The following is a 7,645-nucleotide window of genomic DNA, read 5'->3' on the forward strand; positions in this document are numbered from 1 at the left end:
CAACAGAACAATACAAAGATGCAAAACAACGGGTATTAGGAAGAACTGCTTCCCTTAAATCAGGTTATTTTATAGGTTATTTCTTAAGACAACGTTTGAGCCATTCTCTCCCCAGACTCTGCAGCATGAGGGGCTCAGAAGATTAAATGTGCCACTTGTGAAGTGCTTCTCTGAACATACTTTCAAGTCTGTCAGTCACGTTCTGAATGTGGTTCAACAAATGCTTTTCTAAGGACAACATGAGAACAAAACTATTCTGTATGTTTTGCTCCACAAACACTAAACCTCACACATTCTGCATTTGATAGGTAAACCGACACTGAGGGGATTATTCACACTGTTGAATCATAGGGCTGCTGGTTGACCAGCTTCTCCAGGCATCTTGGTCTGCTGTTTTGGTTTACAACAAGCACTGGTGCCAGCCTGCAGGACAGGAACAAGCCAGCGACCACTGCTCAAACTGACTTGTAAAGTCCCAGCCAACATGTGCACCAGGGTCCCTGGCTCCTGTCCCGACTGTCCTGCAGAAAAGCCCCTGTCTGCTCCATCCCATGAGGAGCTCTCCTTCCATCCACCTCGATGCCAGGCAACGGGAAGATGTCTACGAGGGGTCATCAGCACCCAAGAGAGTAAACCGCATTCTGGGGTGCATCAAACAGCCTAACCAGCTGGTCAAGAGAGGTGATTATCCTGGTGTATTCAGCATGGTGCAGCCCCACTTGGAGTACTGTGTGCATTTCTAGGCACTGCAAGTTAAGAAGGATGTGAAGGTCCTTGAATGCATCCAGAGGAGGGCAACAAAGCTAGTGAGAAGGCTGGGAGGAATGTCCTATGAGAAGCTGCTAAGGACTTTGGATTTGTCTACTTTGGAGAAAAGGAGGCTGAGGGGTGACCTCGTTGCTCTCTGCAGCTCCCTGAGGAGGGGATGTGGAGAGGGAGGTGCTGAGCTCTTCTTCCTGGGATCCAGTGATGGGACACGTGGGAATGGTTCAAAGCTGTGCCAGGGAATGTTTAGACACTGGGTATTAGAAAGCATTTCTTTACTGAGAGGGTGGTCAAGCACTGGAACAGGCTTCCTAGAGAGGTGGTCGATGCCCCAAGCCTGTCAGTGTTTAAGAAGCATTTGGACAATGCCCTTAGCAACATGCTTTAACTTGGTCAGCCCTGAATTGGTCAGGCAGTGGGACTAGATGATCAATGTAGGTCCCTTCCAACTGAAATAGTCTATTTTATTAGTTAATGGCTTTTAAAGGGATTGGTGTTAAAAATAGAGCTGGAAATTCAGAGTTCCCTTCCTGCACCCAAATGTAGGTATTGCACAGTAACTCTTCTGAGAAGAGAGAGCAGCTCAGAAGCTAGCTCTTGCAAAGGTACCTAATGCCAAATGGTAACAATGAGAAGGGACGCAAAGCTATCAGAAGTCTTCCTCTCTCTTTCATCTGAACATGAAAGGAATGAGGGAATGGACTTCCTTCTGCATAAACTTCTCGCTGTTAGCAACCTAAGCTATAAATATCAGTGTCTCAGGAAAAAAAACAAAAAACGAACACAAACCACTTTAAAAATACTGCATCAAAGGTAAGCAAATTACAAATATGTGAAAAGGAAATAAGAATGTGCAAACTATTTTCTAAGATTTGGAGACGCGTGGGATGCCGCACACACATTTCACATAGGAAGAAAATGCTTAACACTACTGCTTAACACCATGCTAAAAACCATCAGCAGCACTGCAATGGGCTTTATCGTAACCAAACTGGTGTTTCAGCACCTGTCCCTGCTGTGAGAAAATTTGTGCTGGCAAGGCAAGGCTTGAAAAGAAGAAAGCCTTCTGCTAAATGCACAAGAGACACTTGGCCAAAGAAATGAAATATTTAGAAGCAGATTCTTTCTCTAAGCTGTATTGTCTTAAAAGGAATAATAATGGAAAAAGAAATAATTAATTATGAGTACTCAGCAAATTTCCATAATTTAGGTGACTAAATGGTAAGCGCTTCTGCACAAACACCACACCATCTACACACAACAGTGCAAGATCTGCTTGAAGGCCAACACTTCCTGAGTTCAGCTACAGAAAAAAGGAGGGAGAGAAAGATATTCTTCTCGTAATCCTTGTTGAAACCTGCACAGAGTATAACTGCAGAGATGCTATGCTATGATCACATATACACAGTCTCACTAAAATGTTATTGAAATTAAATAGAAAGACTGAAAGATTCAAATGAATTAAGTGATCACATATATATATGGAAAATAATGACATGAAATAGATGTTGTCATATTCTTGATCACTTATTTTTGCATGTTACTCCATAGTTTCAACACAGTTTCAACACTTACCAACTGAGAATAGTTAATTCTGAATAGGAAAGGGCAGACATACAAATTATTTCTGAAGAACGTAGGACATCTAGTAAGGGTGTGAACATCCAGACGTGATTGATGCAATGCTGTTTCTCCTGGGCTGCAGACAGGGAGATGGACCCCAGGAAGGAACAGGCTAAAAATAGTGTATTGGCATTGGGAAGGAGGTATCCGGATTTGGGAAACCGCACTCCATTGCAGGTATCTTGGATCACCTTTGGAAAGTCCTTTTGTTTATCGCTGCCTTGATTCCCCACATGTAAAATGGAAAAGATAACACACCCTACTTACAGCACCAGGATGACACCAGAACAGTTGCATTTAGGAGAGGATGGAAAGCCCCAAGCTCAACAGTGTCAAGCAGGCAACGTCATGGTGCATTGTGAGGTCCTTGCGTAGACAGACACCACCTAAAAATGGTGTGGTTAGGCACAGCGAATGTGACACCTCATCAGCACAATGCTCAGCAGAGCTAATAGTTGATAAACATCTTCTAAGGTTAGTGAAGCACCAAACTGACATGTCCAGCTACGCATACAACAAGGAGAGGGATTTTCATTAACAGCCAAATCCTCTGTTCACTCCACCTCTGGTGACAGCAAAGTTAAATCTTACCAGTATGTTACGATATAATAAACATATGCTGGCCTGTTAACATTATAGTAGACCATGAGTTGATGTTTGGCATAACAATGGTACACACAGTTTACATAATGAAGTACAAGAGCAGAGCACAGAGAAAGCAAAGTGAATTTTAATTAAATAATTTTTAAAGTTTCCTCCTTCACCTCCCCCCACCCCCCAATAAGTCTTTTGGAAATACATCATTTTGCAAAAATATTTCCTTCAAGGAATATATTATCAATATAAATTCAGGGAAAAGTAGCATTGCCAAATTCTGACTGCTGTCACTGCATTTCTAACTAATTAATCTCTTAATGCTCATTATCTAAACTTGGAGGTTTGCTTTCTTTCAATTTCTGCTACCTTAGGAAGACCAGAAACCATGATTCAGCTGGCAATCTACCTACTTTTTCTGTTAAGCAACTCTAACAAACAAACTACCCCTACTAGACACTGGAAAATTTAAGTTGTAGTATCATACAATTTGTTTGTGGTTTTTTTAAGCAACGTTCCTGAAGCAGCAATTGTTAGGTAATACAGTTCATCAATATCCAGCTGGTTCCCTAGAATACTACAGATACATGGATTAAACATTTTGGTATTTTCAGCATAAAGATGCTAGAATTGTCTGCAAAATAGGAAAGTTTGGAACCTAACTAATGGAGCCTTTATGATCAAGCTTTCCTTATTTTCTAAACTGCTTATTGCCAGAAGCACTATCAGCAACAGGAACACAGTTTCTTATGCTTTTGCCCTAAACATCCACTGCTGGCTTCAGTCAAAGACAGGATGCCATATTAGATGCACTTTTTCTCTTGCCTAAAATGACTCTTAGGTTGTTCTTCAGTTCATTATTTTCTCATTATGACATCAAATGAACTTCTCTCCCTGCCATGAGGGCTGCCGTAACTACACTTAACAATTTCTCAGAAACACGCTGTGCCATTACACGAGCCCCAGAAAGGAGGCAAGGAAAACTGACCTTTCCTGTTAAGAAGCAATGGAGCCATGCAGGGTCTGATCGAGACTCTCCCAGTCACCACGGGGTGCACCCCAGAAGGACGCTGTTCCTCGGCCGTACGAGCAGCCCAGTTGGCTTGAAAAATGTACGAGCGCCTTTTGGAAAGGAGGGCCAGTTATGCAGTTACTTTCCTAGAGTCATACATGCACTTCAGCACTGTGAAAAATAAAAGGAAATCTCTTTGATCATCTTCAGTAAGTGATTTTTTTCCCACCTTGCAAAATTACAGCTGAAGTGCCTGTCTCATCACGCTGGGAGGGGGGAGGCTGTCTTATGGTTTGGAGGTTTGTATGATCTGTTGGGAAATAGTTGTTTTACGAAAATGCTGTCTCAACTCTTTCAAAGGTAATGAGTTGAAGACCAGTGTAGCTAATGGTTTGAGTAGGAAAAATAATATAAAAAATACCTTAAAAGTATCAAAATGACTCAGGCATTAGGCTGGAAAGAGGCACACACTGTGTTGTGGTACGTAGGGCCCTCAGCCAGGGTGCGTGAATGCTGCTTGAATCCTGCTCTGTGGAGCCAGAGAATAACTAAAAGTGCAAAGGCTTCCACGCAAGAGGCAGATCACCAAGTTGTTGCCACTGGTGCTGCAGCTCAAGAGTTAGCAGAACAAGGATGTAGGGGAAGGAATGCCTGAATTGCCTGGGCCTTAGATCAAAATGTAGCAGATTTGGGAAAAAGAGTTTTATTTTCCTTTGAGTTTATTTGCATCTCCCCAGCCTCAGAGCACTGACACAGAAAATACCCACCCTGCTGACCTGGCCTCAGCAATCCCACGGGAGCATCCCCAGCTGGTTTCTCTGTGGAAACTGAGACATGTCTCTCGACAGATACTAGATCACTTCAAAACTAAACATAACAGGGCTCAAAGAGAGAAATCACCTCACCTCCTCTCTCAAGCAGCAGATTCAGCTCCTCCAGCGTTGAAAGGATCATTCTCAGCTGGGACTCTCTTGGCCCTGGTGCACAGCCAAGGTTTGCTGGTGCCTCCCTCAAGCCGTCGGGTACTTCCAGAGGATACTAAACGTCGGTGAGAAGGCCATCACCTGGGGTCAGACCTCTCTACTGGCACAGCAGCTTTCTCGCCCTAGCCCTTCGGCCTCACCAGCAACCCACAGGCAGTACTTATGGTCACTTACCCAAAAAGCTCCATTTCAGCTCTTTCTGTGCTTTGTCCCTCTCCGCCCATCACCATCAGAGCTTTTGGCTCTCTGTTTTCTCATCACTCCTGGGCTGTCCACAGTGTGGACGGTGGAGCAAACACAGAGGGTGGTGAAGAGAAGCAGTCCAGTGCTCTGCTGGTAGAAGCAAGTTGTGGGATAAGCTGTCTGAGCTACAGAATAAGCGGTTCCTCCGGGTGACCGGCCACAGATAGGCATCGCAGGGCTGAAGCCGTGTTTCTCATTTCCCCTGCAGCCACGAGATGGAGCAACTCCATAACAAACGGCTCTGCAGAGCCACCGATTTCGGTGATGGGACATTTCATCCCAGTTCTGGCTCACCCTGAAGGCTGCAGGCAGCCCTGGTGGGATGCTCCAATGCCCCAAGGTATGTGCCCTATGGTGGGCAGGAGCAAGCTCCAATAGCTTCCTGGTCCATGTTGGTGTTCCTGGGTGCCACTCAGCAAGGCCTCATAGCAGCACCAAGGAGCTCAGACATGCTCTCAGCCCCCCATGGCACCCCAACCAAGCACACTCTAGCAGTAAAAGCTTCACCAGGACCATCCCAAGGCTCCACACATTGCTTTGTTTGTGGCCTCTGTTGCCCAAACTCCTGCTGTTTCCTTCAGCTGGCTTCTGAAGCTTCCTCCCCAGCACAGAGCCAGAGCAGCCCTTCAAAAAGAGAAAATCCAGGTGCCTGGGGACATGGGAAGGCAGGGGGGAGGTGAATGAAACTGAAAAGTGAAGACTTGAAGGGCATCTGTGGGAAATCAAGGAAGAAAGCAAGGGGACCAGAACAGTGGATGATCTCTGTTCTCAAGTAGAGCAAATATTTTTCTCACTGTTTAGTCTCTGATTTAGATCAAGAATAAACCACCATGTCTCCACTGCACAACCCTGTGTGCAATGGATACTGATATAGCTCCTAAACTGGAAGAATGTCAGCAGCACCAGCCCTACACTGACACTCTTCCCAAGAGCCAGGACCTACAGCTGAAGAACCAGGACCATGGCACTGCTGTCTGTGGTACGGTCCGGTGCAACGGACCGGCAGTGCCTTGGGGTGGCTGGCACAGCCTAACACTGCAAGGAGAAGGTTGGCCCCAAGGGCAAGCACAGGGAATCAGCAGAGCTTCACTGGTTGCCACCCAGGGATGCGTGCATAGTCTGAAGGGGAGGTCAGTGTGGCAGGGGCAATACAGCAAAGTCCTCGATACTAGCAAAAAAATGCACGTGAAAAAGCTCCATTGTCAGGAAAAAAGAACAAGATGATGCATTCAGCATCTGAAATCACATAAAGCAGCAGGTGCTTTGCACACTGGTGGGATCAGTGACATGCACAGAGGCGCTAAGGACAGAGCAGAATTTGCAACGTGCGTCCCTGCAAAAGGACAGTACATTTGGTCTTGAGGACTTAGTGAAGAGCCAGGTCCCATTAGCGCAGGGTAGGACCTATGGCGAGAAAAGAGAGGTACCCTGGCTGCCCACAGCTTCCTCATCCCTATGTCACAAGTTAAGCTATGAATCAACAGTTTGAGAGTCCTTCATGGACTATCCCAACCTTTCCATTACACTGCTTGCTCAGTCTCATTTTCACCTCATCATCAGCTTTCAGCATCACCCTTTTTCACCCTTTTGAAGGGAGAGGAGCCTTCACACTTTGTCCCAAGTGCATTTGTACCCTTTGCATGCTTTCCTGGCCATTTCTGCTCAGATTCCTCCCTAAAAAGCTCACAAGGATGTTTGCCAGGAAAAAAACAGACCAACCACAGGTAGTGGCTAGATGGTGACGTGCCAGCCCTGGCATTGCCACTTCCTCATCCTCATCCTCCCATTTCCAAAGCATCTTTCTCCTGATATGTAGCCACATAGGGCTTTCTGCAGCAAGCACACCCAGGGAGGCAAAGGTCCAAGTGGGTGAGGAAAACCTTGAATGGGGAAGAGAGAGCATCCGCTCTGAGCATTGGTGACTGTATCAGCTCTGGTATGGGCAAACTCAGGACCAGGGCAGGAGCACAAGAGCACTCTGGCAGCTGGGCTTACATCCCACGCTCACAGCAGTCTCAGTTCCTACCACCCAGGCTGGCTCGGGCACCAAGTAACTCTTCATGGTAGTGGTACTGGGCTGTGTTGTATGCGGGTATTTGGATTTTATTTTTTTTAACATCCAAAATGCAGTCACGGTCATAAGACCACCACTGGATACACAGAAGTGAAACCTAGCTGAGGAATGCGATGAGGTATTGTTCACTCAGACATTCTACATGTTTTTTCCCCTTGGTGGTTTTGGGGGTTCTATTTTTATTTTATTTTAAGTAGAGTCATTTCAACTAAAACACCATGGGGAAACCCCAAGTACTATTTTTTCTCCCACCTCCCATCTTTTTCACAGATGCACAGTTTTAATTCAGCCAATACAATCCTCAGTTTTGATATTTAAGAGGTATGCAGAGGACCAAGGAAAACTACCCCC

The 7,645-nt window shown here is 45.5% G+C and overlaps 1 long non-coding RNA gene across 1 annotated transcript in view; it reads right to left on the reverse strand.

The window, feature by feature from the left end:
* LOC142602900 (uncharacterized) overlaps nt 1–6,123 on the reverse strand; it is a 45,136-nt gene extending 39,013 nt beyond the window's left edge. Inside the window, exons 1-3 of the long non-coding RNA XR_012836726.1 lie at nt 5,152–6,123; nt 4,900–5,032; nt 3,971–4,165 (exon numbers count right to left, since the gene is read on the reverse strand). This is a non-coding gene — a long non-coding RNA (uncharacterized LOC142602900). The remainder of the gene's footprint in view (nt 1–3,970; nt 4,166–4,899; nt 5,033–5,151) is intronic.
* Between the last annotated feature and the right edge of the window lie 1,522 nt (nt 6,124–7,645).

This window comes from Balearica regulorum, chromosome 9 (genome assembly GCF_011004875.1).
Source record: "Balearica regulorum gibbericeps isolate bBalReg1 chromosome 9, bBalReg1.pri, whole genome shotgun sequence".
Lineage (NCBI taxonomy): Eukaryota > Metazoa > Chordata > Aves > Gruiformes > Gruidae > Balearica > Balearica regulorum.